The 19,053-nt window shown below is 35.9% G+C and overlaps 1 pseudogene; it reads right to left on the bottom strand.

Moving 5' to 3' along the window:
• Positions 1-17,964: 17,964 nt before the first annotated feature.
• LOC141669487 (small nucleolar RNA R71) lies at positions 17,965-18,062 on the bottom strand (annotated as a pseudogene).
• Between the last annotated feature and the right edge of the window lie 991 nt (positions 18,063-19,053).

Genomic DNA, 19,053 nt, shown 5'->3' with positions numbered 1-19,053 from the left:
TCTATATTTATCAATACCCCGAATGGTTTACTAAATTTAGGACTCAGCGTGTCCCTTCTATTCAGACCTATCCAACCTCTTTCAAGGTGAAACTTGTATTAACACTACTGGTCCTATTTCTATACTCATATTCTCTCTCGATACAATTTCGTCTTCTTTCTTTGTCTACTCCGAGCTGCTTCAATCAATATCACTACGTTTTTGGTGTGCTGAATTAACTTAGAATTTGACAATTTTATTTCTCCCACTTTATCTTAATAAAAATGGGGACCTACACTTGCGTTCACATGAAGCTTGGTAAAGTGGCATTCCAAAGCTGACATTGCTGATAAATGATCATTCCAGTGTTTCCTTAAAACTCAACCTCTCAACATATCTTACATTTTCTCAATCACTTCCGTACTTTGACTCCCCGTTTAAGGATGATAGGCAGTGCTCATTTTCAACTTGGTTTCCAAAGATTTAAACATCTCTTACTCTTTTCCATCAGTTAAGGCTGAAAAGTAATCTCATATATTCACGTATTATCACCTTTAAGTATTTGAACTTCAGATTCCACTCTTTCCAATTCGTTTATTAACTCCTCGGTGGTCTTAATTACTTTCAATACTTCCTGTCGGTATAGGGCATCTGTTATCATACGGCTTTGCTTAGGTAGTTATTAATGGATTAATTCAGAATCTTTTGTTAACCTTAGTCAAAATTTCATTCTTGAAGACTTAACGTATAGTTGCTTTCCTTCTGATCCTTGGAGAAAAATTCTTGGGCATTCCACACAGACTTTCTTATTCTTTGAGTAGCTGAGGATGTTATCAATAAATACAGTTTGCTTATCTAAGTACTCCTTATACACCATGATCCTTAATTTCTTTAGTAAACTTGTTGAGCTTTCGCTAGTCGACGCATAATCTCAAACTTCCATCTTTCATATTAATAATTAATACCAGTGCACCTTAGGGGATACACTGGGTCTAATCGCTTCTTCTTTTAACATCTCTTGTATCTGTTTTGCTAACTTCCTTATTTTAACTGGTGCCATTTTGTGTAAGGCCTTGGTCACTGGCTCCGTCTCAAGTGTTAAGTCAATCGTGAGCTTTATTTCCCTATCTGGAGAACATTTTGGTAATTCGTCTGGAAATAAATCTTGAAACTATAAAATCTTCAAATTCTGTTTACTCCTGACTTCTATCCATAACCACCATAGTGCTTACCTCTTGGTCATCGTAACCTCTTAGCTTAAGTCATCGTTAACAAATTCTTTACCTTCTTTCATCTTCTAAACCTCACCACCTTTTCATTTCCAAAAGATTTGTTAAGCTCATGTTCAAGAAGAACTTTGGAGCAGCTAAGCCAAGTAGAAACATGGTGGATAAATCGAAATTCAAATGTTTCAAATGTGGCTTGGCAGGGCATATTGCCAGTGAGTGTCGAAAGTCAGATTCCAGCAAGAAGAAATTGGAGTCTATGGATTATAAACAGAAGTATTTTGAGTTGCTCAAACAAAAGGAAAGGGATTTTATTACACAAAAAAATGACTGGGCATCAGATGGTTTTGATGAGGATGAAGATGTCAGCTATGTTAATCTAGCCTTAATGGCCAAGTCTAATGAAACAGAGACAAGTTCTTCAAGTAATCAGGTAATCACCACTAACCTAGCACATTTATCTAAAGCTGGGTGTAATGCAATTAATGACATGTCTACAGAATTATATCATTTGTATGTTACACTTAAGTCCATCACTAAAGAAAATGCTAAAATCAAAGAAAACAATCTGTTTTTAAGTGAAAGGAATAATATGCTAGAGTCTCAGTTTATTGAAGTTGAGAAATTGAGAATAGAATGTAAGATTGCTAAGGATGAATTAACTGATTCCTTGAAGAAAGAGGAGATTTTGAAGAAGCAACTTGAACGAGAACATGAGGTGATTAAGGCATGGAAATCACCCAGAGATTTCCATACTCAAATCACCAAAGTTCGAGGAATTGAGTCCTTTTGTGATGCAGCCTGGAAAAAGAGTAAAGAGAAGCTGGAATCTAATTTGGTTGAAGTATTGCTAACAGATGTGGACTCGACGGATGATGAGAGTTATCCGTCAGATAATCAAAAGGATTATCCATCGAGTGACATAAATCCTCATCCGTCGGCTGTGAGCAAACCTGTGAGTAAAGCCAAACTTGCCAAGTTAAATGAAAATTATGGATCATTTTCCAAAAACTTTGTTCCAGGAGAATCATGTCAAGTGAAGAAGGTGAAGAAAGTGAATGTTGGTCATCTGTCTATCAAGAAATTGAATGACAAATTAGAAAAGATTGAGGTTAAAATAGAAACTAAAAAGAAAAACAATAGAAATGGGAAAGTAGGGATTAATAAACATAACAACTACACACCTGATAAATATGCTCCCGGAAAAATTTGTGTTAAATGTGGTAGTGTTAATCATTTGTCTATTAATTGAAAATATGATTCAAATTTTTCTCCACATCAATCTAATAATCTCCAATGGTCTTATTAGTCATACTTTAATACCTCAAATATACACGTATCCTAACCTACACATTGAGGCTACATCCATTAGTCCAATGATGAACTCTATATGAGCTCTTACGAAATCTCGCATCTAGACAGACTCCTAACACTCTCATCTCTAAGTACTATAACTTATTGCTCTGATACCATTTCTGTAACGCCCCCAAATCAGGCGTCAGGAATCTGGGTTGTCATGTAATCCTTCAATCATGTGTAACCTACATTAACTCAATAATCCAATAATTCCATATCACAGACCCCTAATCTCACACACTCACAAGTTATAGCCTTAGAAAGACATACAATAAGTATCATCTGTTATTAAAACTCAAATGTACTTTACAGGATCTTAAACAATTATTCATAACCTCTACATGAAGTTATAATAATTATGACTGATATCTTATACCTATCTGATACTCTGGCCCACCTGAGACAAAGCTGCCATGGATTCTCCCCATGACTGCAAGCGACTAAGTCCCACACCGGTATACTTGTTATCTGTTGTGTTGTGTCATTTAAAAGAAAGCAAGAGTGAGCTATAATGTCCAGCATAATAATGTACAATATGAAATGACTATATGATAAACTCAAGTAAAACGTCATATATGATAAATACATTTTATTCAAAAATAGTTTTCCTTGGTGATACACACCTTCTTTTGAAAACAATTCTTTACTGGATTTATTTATCCTGCGAATACCTTAATAGTAAACCCAACACCTAGGCTTAGGTTACGGTATTGCATCACAATTCCAATTGGAAGAATAGGACACTCGTTGGAGCCACCGCATACGATGATCAGTCGTAATACGATAATAGTAACCTTTTCTACTAGTAGAAGGACGACACATTCGTATCCCTGTTATCACCCTGGCCGTATTTGGGCTACGTGTCCCATTTTGGGTATACACATACTTCACAAGTTCCTGAGTACACAGAGTACCTTCTCCTGCGGTACCTTTGGTAGTCCATCTAGAACACATAGTACCAGAGTCTACCCCTCCCTCATCCTTTAAAAGAATTCTATCATATCTCGAGAACTCGAACCACATCGAAGTTCCCCCAAGCGTTTGGCTTGTCAATAGAAATAGCTTGATTTATTAGCGTATATATGTATATGTATACGTACTTCCGAATTTTTTGGAGGAAGTACTAAGGATGTGAGTTGACCGTTGTCAACAGATAACTAAATAAGAGGGGGAGTTTCTTTTGAAACTATATTCAAATATTTAAATAAGTCGAGATACTATTCTTCGACGATCTGAAATTATTCGAATGATTTTCCAAAAATCAGAAAGTATTTTAAATCAGGTTCTATAATTTTTAAATCATAAAGAAAGCATTTAATAAATAATAATTAATTAAATAATAATCGATAAATAATTAAACCTCGAAAGAGTTTACTTTTAAAAGAATATTTGAAATAATATTCCCCAACTAATTTATGTTTAAATAATTTAATGATCTTTAATATTAATTGAGTCAGAAATAAATATTAACTGGAGAATACTTCTCCATAATAAATAAATAGTAGATAAATATTTGTTATTCAGGCAATAAAATATAGTTGAGGGAATACGATCTTTGGAAATTACTTTAATAAAAGTTCGAGGTGTTTAATATTTCGTAAGTGGACGTTGATTTTTAATCGTCCAAAACATCTCCGGGATGATTTCCGGGTTTATATTTTATAAAACAAAAATGACCGACTCTAGGTCTTACAACTTATACATCATGCTCTACTATAGCGTTAATATTCTTAATTAAAATACCTTTAGAATACTTCCGGATTTTCATCAATTTTTACTGACTGATCCTTGGTCTAAATCATATATGTACCACGCTACTCGCTAGAATCAATGTTTTCAAATATAAACTCCTCCGGGATACTTCCGGGTTTTTATAACTTACTCCGACCGACTCTCGGTCTAAATATAACATTTCAACTTGGTATGAACATATACCAAAAATTATCAATAGTTGAGCAATGTAATATATCTCAATTTCGTAAAACGGTTTACAACAATGTCATGCATATATCACAGTTTGTAAAATATTCACAACACAACAGTTCTCAAAAGGTAGGGTTTGAAACTTGCCTGGGTATCTTGAGGTGGAGGATGCTCTAGATTCCGCTCGGAAATCTATAATCATAAACACAAGTCATTTTGTTAGGTCCCGTTCTAATTTATGGCTATCCACACTCATGCGCTAATCATTATGCACCCTCTCAACTTATATTACCCTTATTATTTCTTTAAGTCCTTATTCACATTATGGTCGCTTCCTTTTTCAAAGTATCTTAAGTCCATTTTCATTTTCGTCGTCGGCTCCGCTTATGGATTCTACGGTTTCTAATCGCGTGGTCTCGGCTCCGATATTTTTATAAAATTGAAAAATCATAATTTTCACTTGAAATTGTTATGGAAGTTAGGAAACTCAATTTAATACTCTCTGTAAAAATTGCATGATTTATGAATATTTTTAAGTCGATCCTTTTTATTTTCAAAGTTTGTAATTCGTAGCAGTTTTTGTCACGTAAATCACTTTTAGTAAAACGGCCATAACTTTTGATCCGTAAATCGGAATCAAGAGATTTAAGTGCCTAAACGATCCTTATAACATTTTATATCATAATAAAGGGTTATTTTTCAAGAAACTATATTTTACATCTTCGTGACTTTCTGAAGAAACTTAATGTTACATTTTGTTCGTTTTAGCGAGATTATGGTTACGATCGGAGTTTCGTTTATGCCTTAAATCATTATACTACCACCAACAATCAAAATATCATCATCACCACACTAATTCCTCTTAAGAACATCATGTTCATGAGGCAACAACAATCAACCTTAAATCTACTTAGCTAAACATCAAGATTACAACAATACTTCCACCAAAACTAGGTTTACAACTATGTTCTAAAAGGATCTTGAACTTAAATCTTAAATAAGGTCGGGTCAAAGATTTATACCTTTATTGAGAGATTTAGATGTGTTCTTGATGATGGTGAAGTCTTGAGAGTGCTTAGTATGTTTTTTGGAACCTAAAACAACCATTAAAATCAAGAAACCAAAGAAGAGTTACTATTTACACTATTCATTATCATCTTTGTTGAATTTATTTCACCCATCAAACCTTGATAAAAAGAGCTCAAAGATTTATCTTACCTTAGTTTGGTTAGTAGAAAGCTTGAGAATTAATGGGAGGATTTATGTATGGCTAGAGCTTGATGATTTGTTTTTTATTTCTTTGTTTTAGAGAGAAGGGCCGAATGGAGCTTTGTTTAGGGGGAGGGGAGAGAGAGAGAGAGAGAGAGAGAGAGAGAGAGAGAGAAATTTTGTGTTGCTTCTTGGGAGCTTCTTGAAAATAATGTGGTGATATCTTGTAGTTGATTTTTATTCCTTAGTATATATCCTAGGATTTGATCTTGGTTGCCAAATCTTGAGACAAAACTAGCTAGCCTTTGTAGTTTACAAGCTAAGCTACTTGGTTTAGCTCTTTAGCTCACTATTCGCTAGCCCTTGGTTGATCATCCTATGCCTTAGCTCACTATTTGATAAAGTAACCATGGTTACTTTTCTACCATGGTTAGCTAGCGCGTTACGTTTATTTAATCATTTACGCGTTCGCTCGGTCGCTTAAACGTTTTCGTAATATTTTCTCGTAAATGGTTCGCGACGTAATTTCCTTTCGTATTTATTCCTTATGTTTTGAATTATCATATTTGGATATAAATCCGTAGGGTTTTAAATTCTTAATTATATTGTGATTCCCGTAATCCTCGTCGATTCGTAAATATGGTCTTTTTCAAAGTTCATTTTTTGAAAATTAATAGCATTTACATACACTCATTTGGTACGTATAATCATAATATCAACTCCGAAACTCATTTTCTCGTGCACTACATAGTGTGGGCTAAAAAGTTGTCCCCGTCCGTCAGGGTTACTATTCATTAAACGTTTTTACAAAGTCTCAAAAATTCGAGTTATTACAATAGATGAGGGAGCTTCAAGAGATGTGCTCTCACAGTGTGTGCCATCCTTATTTCTTCTACCATACACTTGAATTGCTTCAGGTGCAGGCTGTGCAGACACAATACTAGGTGATTTTACAACTGCATCCTGTTGGGAGGATCCAGAGGTGACTTGAGTGGTCAACACAGATATCTTCTTTTGGATCTCTTGACCAAATGTGACTCAGTTATAGCTTGATCCTCACCACTCTCAGTTATACCTGTTAAGGTTACCCCCTTTCTCTTCTTTTTACTCACCTCATCCTTTTGAGAAGATGAGGTGGTTGGTTGCCTAGCTGCTAGAGATTTTGAAAGAATGGTTGCAGCTTGGGAAGATCCCTGTGGGTGTTCCTGTCTTTGTACTTCCACAGGTTCAGGGATCATAGTTGTGCTGGATTGTATTTTTGATCTCATGTCAGGCATAGGGTAATGGTAAGTCCTAAACCTCTCCAACATGAATGGAGTGATTTTCAGACTTACATTTACCTTATTCTTAGTAGTAAGTGAGCCAAATATTATTTTGGACACTTGCTTACAATTGCCTATTTTTATGCTATCTATACCATTCAATAAGTGTATGTCTGCTACTTTTTGATTTAAAGTGGACATAATAAATCTAGGAAAGAAAATTTCCTTACCTCTAGCTCACAAGGGCATTGTTATCCTGGTTGCAAGTTCTTCCAGGATCAACAGACCAACATTCAAGTGTCTATTGTGGGCAATTGAATACACCAGCTTTTGCACAATACTTGAAATGTTGTCATACCCTGTCTTCCTGAAAGCGAAGGCCCTTACCACAGAATCAAAGATAAAGGACCACTTCTTCCTTAGATTGGTCCTGTTTAAACTTGACAGGTTAATTCTTCCACCATAATTGATGAAGTCCATAAACTTAGTCAGCTCATCAGGAGTTGGTACCTCCACCAGATTTTCAGTTGGCAGCCTTAAAGCTCTATTCATATCTTGGTCATTGAACTCTATCAATTGGCCTCCAATTGTGCATATCACCACCATAGAAAGAAAGTTATCATTCATATCACTCTTCACTACTGTTGTAGTCCAGAATTCATGCAACACATCTAGATACAGGACTGGATTTGCAGTCAAAGCTCCTTCAAGATAAGACTCAGCCAAAAGTTTCACAAACCCCTTGAAACTGTCAGGAGCTTGGTTAGCATTAGTAAAAGCGAGGTAATTGGTTCCTTTCTCTGGAATAGAGGCTCTTGCAACATTGAGTGCCATTGTTGATTGATGATAATGAATGGGTAAGAAATTTTTTTGAGAAAGGAGTAAAACTGAGAGAGAAATCGGTTTTTGTTTGAAGGGCTAGGTCACTTGAGATCTCGAAAATTGTAAGTATGTATATGTATCGAGAAGTCTGGGTATTTATAGTAAAAGCAAATGACTTGTCGAGAACTAAAAAATAGACGTTTGAAATTTGTCTATCGAGAAGTCATTTTAGGAAATGAAAGACATATCCAGAAGTCATTTTAAATTACTCTTATAGAGAACTAAAAATTGACTTATCGAGATGTCAAATAAATACCCATTTTGTCCAAAAATGGACTAAATTAATTCCAACTTTTATTTGAATAAATTCAAAATAAAATTAGAATAAATTTTCCAAAAGTATTTTACCAAAATAATTTATTAAATTAAATTATTTCAGTTCTGAGTTATTGATAAGTCAAAAATTGTACTTGTAGAGAACTCTGTGAATGAACACTACTAGAGAAATATACAAGGACTTATCGATAAATCATATTTAAGCCTATCGAGAAGTCACTCGAGAAGTCAGTAAGTTGACTTGTCGAGAACTCACTCGAGAAGTCCTAAAATGACTTGTCGAGAAGTCAATTAGACTTATCGAGAACTCAGTTCTCTATATACTTTTGACCATTATAATTCTGCCTTGTGTTAATTTTACATATTAAGGATGCAAATTAACAATTGAGCAGTTTACTTAGAATTTGAAAAGTTCCAAGTTGAATTTTGAATTTTGAAAAATAAATATGCAGAGATTTCCGAAATATTTATAATTCATATTTCAGTTAATTTCCAATTTAAATCAAATAAATATTGATTAATTAGAAATTAATCTACTGTAAAATATTAGCTGAGTTCTTGCCTTAGAATAAAGAATTAAGCATTCCAATTTCACTTACAAGTCTAGTGAAAGTTGCTTCATCCAAAGGTTTAGTAAAAATGTTAGCTAATTGTTTTTCTGTTGGAACAAAAATGAGCTCAGTGGTACCATTTGTAGCATGTTCTCTAATAAAATGGTACCTTACATCAATGTGCTTTGTTCTAGAATGATTAACTGGATTAGCCACTATAGATATAGCACTAGTATTGTCACACATGATAGGAATTTTGTGTAACACTAGGCCATAATCCATTAGCTGATTTCTAATCCAAAGCACTTGAGCACAACAACTTCGTGCAACTATGTATTCAACCTCAGTTGTAGAAGTTGATACAGATTGTTGTTTCTTGCTATACCAGGATACAAGTCTTCTCCAAGAAATTGACAGCTTCTACTAGTACTCTTCCTGTCAGCCCTGCATCCAGCAAAATCTGCATATCTGTAACCAACAGCTTCAAAACCAGTTCCCTTATGATACCATAATCCCAAGTTTGGAGTTCCCTTTAAATATCTGAAAATCCTCTTTACAGCCATCAAATGTGATTCTTTTGGATTGGCTTGAAATCTTGCACACAGACATGTTGCAAACATGATGTCTGGTTTACTTGCTGTTAAATAAAGCAATGATCCAATCATCCCTCTACAGCTTGAGATATCTACACTCTTGCCCTTTTTATCTTCATCCAACTTTGTTGCAGTAGACATAGGTGTAGATGCAGGTGAACAATCAACCATACCAAACTTTTTCGATAAATCCTTGACATACTTAGTTTGGCTGATGAAGATACCATCACTTCTTTGACTGACTTGAAGTCCAAGAAAGTAACTCAGTTCCCCCATCATACTCATTTCATATTCACTTTGCATAAGCTTGGAGAATCTTTGGAAAAGCTTCTCATTTATAGAACCAAAGATGATATCATCCACATAGATCTGAACTAGGATTATATCCTCACCATGTTTCTTACAGAAGAGAGTTTTGTCTATAGTACCTCTAGTAAAATCATGCCTTAGTAGGAATTATGACAGTGTGTCATACCAAGCTCTAGGTGCCTGTTTTAGTCCATATAGAGCCTTGAGTAACTTGTACACAAAATTTGGAAATTATGGATCTTCAAAACCAGGTGGCTGTTGCACATAAACTTCTTCTCCTGGCTCACCATTCAGGAAGGCACTCTTGACATCCATTTGATACACTTTAAAATTTGAGTGTGCAACAAATGCTAGAAAAATCCTTATTGCTTCAAGTCTTGCAACTGGAGCAAAAGTTTCATCATAATTAATTCCTTCTTCTTGTGAGTAGCCTTTTGCAACCAACCTTGCTTTGTTTCTGGTAACTATATCATTTTCATCCATCTTGTTCCTGAACACCCATTTTGTTCCAATAATGCTTATATTCTTTGGTCCATGTGGTAGATATCCAATCAGGATCCAGTAGAGCTTCATCAATTTTCTTAGGCTCTACTTGAGACAGAAAACATGCATGTAGGCACTCATTAGCAGTTGTACTTCTAGTCCTCACACCAACAGTAGGATCGCCAATTATTGCTTCTCTAGTGTGACTTCTATCCCACTTTCTTGTATGAGTTTGTTGACTTGTGCCCTTATCATTTTCTTCATTATTTGTATGACTGCTAGATCCTTCTTCTCTTTGTCCCCCTGAGTTTGTGCTATCAAATTCAGGTATTTGAGATGAGCTTCCATTTCCATGATTTTCTTGTTCTGTAGACTCTTCATTTATCTTTTATTGTGTATCAACTTCATCTTCCCCATCAGAATCACTATCAATGCTGAGGTTTTCAAATACAAGGGCTTCAACTTCATTTTCATCAAGGCATTCCAAGGCTCGACACTTGTCATCTTCAAAAGTCACATCTATGCTTTCCATGATCTTCTTTTGATCTATCACATAAACTTTGTAGGTTGTTCTTTCCAAAGAATATCCCAGAAAAATTGTTTCAAAGTTTTTTGATCAAATTTTCCTACATATTCAGAGTTGTCTTTCAAAATGTAACACTTGCTTCCAAACACATGAAGATGCTTTACAGTAGGATTTCTTTTAGACATGATTGAGTAAGGTGATTTGCCATGTGCCTTGTTAATGAGATATCTATTCTGAGTGTAACATGCAGTGTTAACAGCCTCTTCCCAGAAACTTGTTGGCATCTTGCAGCATTGTTCTAGCAGCTTCAACTAATGTTCTGTTCTTTCTTTCAACTACTCCATTTTGTTGAGGTGTTCTAGCAGCTGAGAATTCTTGAACAATTCCTTTACTTTTGCAGAATTTACTCAATGTTGCATTTCTGAATTCTGTTTCATTATCACTTCTCAATCTTTTAACACAATTGTGATCTTCATCCTATTTTTCTATCTTCTTGATGTGCTCAGTTATGATGTGTGAAGTTTCATCTTTAGAGTGCATGAAATCTACCCAAGTGTATCTTGAGAAATCATCCACCATCACAAGCGCATATTTGTTTCTTGAAATTGATAAGACATTTACTGGCCCAAACAAGTCCATGTGAATAAGTTGCAATTTTGCACTTATAGAATTCACAGTTGTTGACTTGTGACTTGATATTTTCATTTTTCCTTTCTGACAAGCTTCACAAACTTCAACTTGAGCAAACTCTAGTTTAGGCATATCTCTAATTAACTCCTTTTTGACCAAGGTGTTAATTATCTTGAAATTCAAGTGAGACAATTTCTTATGCCATAACTTACTTTGTTCTACTGATGCCTTGGTGTAGAAGCAACAAATTCCATCCTTATTTGTCAAGTCCAAGTCTGCAAAAAATAAGCTCCCTTGCTCCTTTCAGAGCAACTTCACCAGTTTTCTTGCTGATAAAAGTGCATTCTTCTTTGTTGAATAAAACTTCAAAGCCTTTGTCTGCAAATTGGCTAACACTGAGAAGATTCACTTCAAGACCAGCTACCAGTGCTACATCATCAATGACAATATTTTCAGAAACAGTCTTGCCATATCCCATTGTGAATCCTTTGATGTTGTCTCCAAAGGTCACCAAAGGGCCAACTTTCTCCTCAAACTATGATATTAGGGCTTTATCACCTATCATATGCCTGGAACATCCATTATCTATGATCCAGATGACTTTCTTCACTTTGCCCTACACACAATGAGTTTTAAGTGTGTTTAGCAACCCAAGCAGTGTTGGGTACTTTCTTCTTAACTGATTTAGCAGAAGTAGAATGAGTAGTTTCAGATAAAATAGAGTTCATTGACTGTTGAGCATTTTCCCTTTCTGTTGTAGACCCAATTTTTGTTTCTTTGAGGTCTACTCTCAGTTTGTGACAACTTTTCATCACTTTCAAGTTGCAAGGAATGTAGTCAAACTTGTCACAGAAGGAGTAGGGATCATTTGCATTTGCTTCATTGTATTTTCAGGCTCCTTCAGTTGGCTTGCTAAATGCCTTTTTACAAAGGTGAGTTAGGTGATTCACAGAGCCATATTTTTCACATTTCTTTCTTGGAGCATCTGCAACATAAGAAAAATTATTGCTTTTTTATCCCTATTTTCCCATTTCTATTTTTCTTTTTCTTTCTTGCATCTTTAGTTTTGGTTTCTTTAACAGGTGTCTTGGGACTTTGTTTGTCCATGAGCTTCTCTTCAGTATTGGAAGACTGAGTTGATTCTGCAGTTTTCTTCTCTTTGTCTTCATCAGCAATTTCTTGCTTGATAATCAATTCTTCTTCACTGAAGTTGACTTCACATGCCTTGAACATAGGTGAGGCAACCTTTTTAAGCATTGCTGGAACATTTTCATTTTCTGTTGCTTTTCCCTTGCCACCTATGTCTTTCTTTTTGTTGTTCAAGGCATCATAGTCAAGACCAATAGCAATGTTTGCACATGGTTTGTTTTTCTCATGATACTGTCCAATTAACTCAAATGCATTCTTGAAGGATTTTAATCTAACTTCATTCTTTTCAAGCTTCTCCCTTAGCACTGCTTCAATTTCATTTGCACACTTGAGCTTGTTTTTGAGATAAGCATTCTCTTGTTTTACAACTTCAAGTTCCACCAACAACAATTCAGTTTCTTGCTTCTCACTTTCAAGCTTCTCATTTATCTTTGTGGGTCTGCTCACTACTTCATTAGCAGCAACCATGCTTGTGTGAATGTGAAACATTTATGTGCTCATCTTCTCTACAGTTTCCTTATATTTACTCACATTTAAATCAATGGTGGTAAGAGTTGGTACTTGTGATTGGATGAAGATGGTTCTCTTTGCTTCAAATCCATGAGTGCATAATTTCCAAATTCTTCATATTCATCATTTTTAGAGTCATCCTAACTTTTTCCCTCTGCAATATAAGCTTTGCTTTGCTGTTTCTTTAGAAGAGCTTCATACTTTGCTTCCAGTTCAAGATAAGCTTTGTCTTTCTTTTCTTTCTTGGGTTTCCTGCATTCTGTAGCAAAATGGCCTAGTTTATCACAGTTGAAGCACCTTATCTTAGATATGTCAACAGATCTAGTTTTGTAACCATTCTTGTTGTCAGAAGTGTACTTCCCTTTTCCTTTCCAGCTACTGTCTTTGTTGAACGACTGTCCTTTACCCTTGAAGTATCTTGGCTTCTTTACTCTAATGTTAGAGAATTTTATAGCCAAATAGGCTATTGATTGATCTAGCTCATCCAGTTCATCAAGAGTGTAGAACTCATCTTCTTCCAATTCCAGAATAACTTGTTCCTGTGAATCATTTGTTTTTTGCTCACTTGTTAAGGTAACTGGAGTTTGAGATCTTGGCTCATCATTAGATGTTTGGCTTTCATTGACAACTAAATCACTTGATCCATCTGCTACATGTCCTTGACCAGATCTCAATGATTTCCTTTGAATCATTTCTAGTTTAAATGTTTTAAGAATTCCATATAGAACTTCCAGTGTTATTCTGCTCAAGTCTCTCCCTTCCCTAATTGCTGAGATTTTCTGTTCCAAATGATCAGGGAGAGTAAGCAAGAACTTTAAGTTCACTTTTTCAGCTTTATAGTATTTGTCATGGAGCTGCAAGTCATTTATCAACTTATTGAATCTTTAAAACATATCAGTTATACTTTCTTTTGGCTTGGACATGAAACCCTCATATTGTGAAATCAGTATCCTTCTTTGATTAGATCTAACTTCCTCAGTTCCTTCACAGAGTATTTCAATCTTTTCCCAGATTTGTTTGGCAGTGTCATAGTTGACAATGTTTTTGTACATCACATTGTCAAGTGACTCTATCAATATCAGTTGCAAGCCACTATCCAGGGTAACTTTCTCTTTTTCAGGCTCAGTGTACTCAGAGGGGTCTTTTGGAGCATAATGAGCTGGAATAACAATATCACCATCTGTTGATTCTTTAACTCTAACCATAGGAGTGTTGGGCCCATTTTTGAGAATCTGAATATAGAGTGGATTGGCCATCCTGATAAACAACAACATTTTCTTTTTCCAAAGAGTGTAGTTAGCTTTGTCAAAGGTAGGAATTTTGATGCTACTGATTTTCAGTGTATTCATTCTTCCAAGATCTTGAATCTGTTTACTTTCAGATTTTGCTCTGATGCCACGTGTTAGGAAATGAATAACACACGGAGGGGGGAATGTGTTTTACTATTTTTAAGTTTTTCTTGAATCTATTATGGTTGAACAAAGTAAATTAAATCTTGTAGTGAAAGTGTGTTCATGCAGAAATTAAACTTGCAAGAATAAAGAACACAGATCTTCAAAACTCACTTAATTTTATGTTAAAATTAAGAATGTTTTGCTACAAAATTTCTAGGCTCTTTGTTGATAAAGAGATTAGCTTCTACTTGAGAATGTTACAAGATTTTTCTATATGAAAATGTTACAACTGACAAAAGACCAGTGTTAACTTTATAACTCAGTTAACTACTAGTTTACACAGTGTACAATAAGACATGCTATTAACCTTTACTAAACTGTCACTTGTCATTTCCATTTTAGGAAAAGTGAATCTTCTATTTCTGGTTTAACATATCTTTATCATCCTGTGATTATTTTAATCTTCCTTTGTCAGTTAATCTTGACCATTGATCTTGCACATCCTTCAAGCTATTTTTTGTAGACTTGTCAATCCAGCTGGTTGGATTGTTTGTTGATTGTATATCTTGGATATTGAACTGATATGCATTTTGTACTTTGAGAATTTACCTCGAGATCTCCAGTTAGGCGTATAGAGATCTTGACATCTCAATAAGTATATTGACTTATCGAGATCTCTACTACTCTATAGTGAATTTGACTTATAGAGGTCTTTGAGTTCTCGAATGAGACTTTGGCTTGTCGAGATCTGTCAACTTCATGTTTTCACTTTGACTTGTCGATAACTTAGAGTTCTCTAGTGAATTTTGACTTACCGATATCTATTAGTTCTCGAGTGGACTTTGACTTATCGATAACTCAAAGTTCTCTAATGAATGTAGAATTGTCGATAACTCTGAGTTCTCTAGTAAAGAAATGACTTGTCCATATCTTCAAACTTCATGTCTTCAATTGACTTGTCGATATCTCTCTGAGTTCTTTAGTAGATTTCCTGACTTCTCGATAAGTCATTTGGAGTTCTCATATGACTTCTCTATAATACTAAATCTGTGACTTGTAGAGATCTTGACTTAGAGTATTTTTATCCAAACAGATTTATTCAACTCCAGGCTTCTTCAAAATTCATCTGAGGCATGATCATCTTGATCTTCTTCCAGATAGAACCCTTAGGCTTGATACTGTTTAAGGAAAAAGACTCCAGTCTGGTCCTTTGCATATTTATAGACTTTAAAATATTACAAGTACAAAATACAAATTAAGATAACAATACAACTTACTTAGGTTTGACAATTTGTCTTATTCTTGTTAAGGTGCAGACATGTCTTGCATAAAAGGATGAGATACCCCATGATCGGGTCGAGCAGGGCAACCAGATCTTTGAGAGATTGGGGCAAAAGCCAGCTTCATCCGAGGTGAGGTCGACTAGTGTTCTAAACCGCGTGGGCAAGAAGCTAAGTGAGCATGATCTCAGGCTCAATTTAGAGAATTTCAAAAAAAGAGAGAAAAGAGAAGGACCCCTATTGAGTGGCATTTATGAAACTTTATAACGCTCCATTAAGCTTTGAATTGGTGTATTTGTAATCAATTTGTTGGTGTTTTAATGTGTTTTCTAGTGTTTTTGCATTTCAGACATTAATCTGGGATTCAGGTGAATTAGCATTGATTTGATGCTAATATGGTGTTAGGATGGTGTCCAAGAAATAAAGCTCGGGAAACCAACTCATTACAGCAATAGAAGAAAGAAAGCAGAATTTTATCCAGGAGGCCAGCGCGCCCACGTTGTCATAGCGCGTGGCCGCACCCAAACTTCAGAGACATAGCGCGCACACGCTGATCAAGCGCGCCCGTACTGATCAAGCACGCGGCCGCGCCGAGTCGGGATGTTAAAATCCTGATTCTACTTGGCTTCTGATTGGAGGACTTCTACTTTACAGGGGCTGCTATATATACCTAAATAAAAGACGTTTTTCAGAGAGAGACGTAACGGAGCTTAAGGAGAAGACAACAAGAAGACCTATAGCACAATTCAACGAAGGCGAAGATGATCTAGTTTATTCTTGTGAATCTTTGTTCTAAGTTGTTATCAATGGCAAGATCCATTGAGATCGATTCAAATTGGGGATGCTCGTTTCTTGTTTTCTTGTACCTAATACTCTGGATTACGTACTTTGTTTATTATTTGTTTATAAAGACTACATTTATTACACCATGCTTTCATCGGAACCCACGTTAATGATGAGTCCAATTATGGGCTAATCATGATCGTGGGGTACTAGCGGATTTATTTATGGATTTCTTTAGTTGATTTGTTTTGATACCTTAGTGTGTGGTGATTGTATGATAACCTAGTATTAGTCGTGCTTATTCGTCTTATGAGCATTGCGAACTTATAAGATAGCGTGTTAATTCTTAATGAAGCGACAGTGAATTTAAGGATTTAGAACTTGCCATGCTAGCATAGGTTCATGTGTTATTATTATGCATGATTCGTAGGTAATTTTAACCATCTTACTTGCCCTATGTAATTGCAATAGATAACTTGTTAATTAAACCGTTATGTTGTCAAATTCTATATACATATAGGGTCTCAATATAATTGGTGTCTATTCAGCTTCTATCTCTTTTGTGGATGTCTGGTAGTATGGTATTCGTACAACGAAAGTTGGCGTTTATCAGTTTCGTGTTATCTGATTAGTGTCATCACCATTACATGCTAACGTTAAGAATGAAAAGGCTATTGAATGAAGTACTTAATGAAGTTAGAATCTCATGTTTGTGTCATATATTATTCAAATATATTTAATCTCTTTAGTTAATGTTCGCTAGTATAATTCTCAATAGTTAATCGTAGTATAATCAAAACCCAAATTGTTACTCGTCTTAGCATTGAATAATAGCCATATCATTGTTGCATAAGTGCATAAATCACAAAGTTAACCTAAACCAGTCTCTGTGGGAACGAATCCGATTTATATCTTATATTACTTGTGAACGTGTATACTTGTGTGAATTTTAGCGCATGTTTAGCGACTAACAAGTTTTTGGCGCCGCTGCCGGGGACTCGGTGTTAACTTTTATTTTATGTTCTTTTCATCAGTGATCATTAAAGTTCATTGACTTGGACATTGTTACTTACCTACTATTATCCTTGTCGTGTTTCAGGTACTCTAGAGCGTGTATGCATAGGCGCTCGTGGGCTCGTAAGAGAACTCTGGATCAAGCCGAGGAAGAAGCTGTAGTGATTTGAAGGGAAGTTTTTGAGGACGAAGAGAAAGTAAAAGAAGAAGAGAAATTCGAGGAACCAGCTTTAGTAGTGATGGGAGATCAAGCAGAAATTGCTAAGGCTTTGATGGACTATTCTCAGCCTAAGATCGATGATATTCAGTCGAGCATCATCAGACCAGCCATCTCAGCTAACACCTTTGAGATCAAGTCGAGCACGATTCAGATGATATAGAACTCAGTTTAGTTTGGGGGTTCTACTACAGAAGACCCCAACATGCACATCAGTGATTTCATCGAGATCTGCGACACTTTCAAGTTCAATGGGGTTACTGAAGATGCTATCAAGCTGCGACTCTTCCCATTCTCTCTAAGGGATAAAGCAAAGTGCTGGTTATATTCTATACCACCAGGGTCTATCACCACATGGGAGGATCTTGCTCAAAAGTTTCTCACTAAATTCTTTCCTATGGTAAAGACTGCTGCAATCAGGAATGCTCTTACTCTGCAAACTGGAGAATCTCTGTGTGAGGCTTGGGATCGATATAAGGAGATGCTAAGGAAGTGCCCACACCATGGCATGCCTGACTGGATGATTATAAACTGTTTTTACAATGGATTGGGTGCTACTTCTAGACCCATGCTCGATGCAGCATCAGGAGGAGCTTTATGGGCTAATAGCTACAATGAAGCTTATGAATTGATCAAACTGATGGCTGTTAATGAATACCAGAATCCTTCTCAGAGGCTAACTCAGGATAAAGTAGCAGGACTTTTGGAGTTGGATGCAGCAACTGCTATAGCTGCTCAACTTCAAGCTTTGACGATGAAAGTGGACACTTTGGCTAATTATGGAGTTAATCAAATCACTAGTATTTGTGAGCTTTGTGCGGGGCACATGAAACTGAGCAGTGCACTATTTCTGGCGAATCAACTCAATTTTTAAGAAACTTTCAGAGATCACAACAACAAGCTCCCGCCACTTATCATCCAAATAACCGTAATTATCCTAACTTCAGCTGGAGTAATACTCAGAATGTGGTGCAACAATCTTATCAGCCATACACAGCAAAGCAGCATAACCCTCCTGGTTTTCAGCAACCGCAATATGCCCCTAGGAAACAACTTCAACTTTAGCAGCTACCGCAAGTTAATGAAAAATCTGAATTGGAGGAGTTGAGGCTCATGTGCAAGAGCCAAGCTGTGTCTATCAAGACCTTGGAGAATCAGATTGGGCAAATTGCTAATGCATTACTGAATCATCAACCTGGAACGCTTCCAAGCGATACTGAAGTTCCACGAAAGAAGGAAACTAAGGAGCATGTTAAGGCAATTACATTGAAGTCTGGTAAGGTTGCGAATCCTGAAAAAGCAAAGACTCCAGAAGCTGAAGTTGAGGCTGAAGAAGAAGAAGTGCAGAAGGAAGAAGAAGTGGAACCAAAGAAGACTACTGTTGAGCACACTCCTCCAGAGGGTAATACAGGGGAGAAACAGATATATCCTCCACCTCCTTTTCCTAAGAGGCTGCCGAAGAAAAAGCTGGATAAGCAGTTTGAGAAGTTTCTGGAGGTGT

This window comes from Apium graveolens, chromosome 6 (genome assembly GCF_009905375.1).
Source record: "Apium graveolens cultivar Ventura chromosome 6, ASM990537v1, whole genome shotgun sequence".
NCBI lineage: Eukaryota > Viridiplantae > Streptophyta > Magnoliopsida > Apiales > Apiaceae > Apium > Apium graveolens.
Note: the sequence above shows the minus strand (reverse complement) of the source record. Positions and strands in the feature narration are given on the sequence as shown.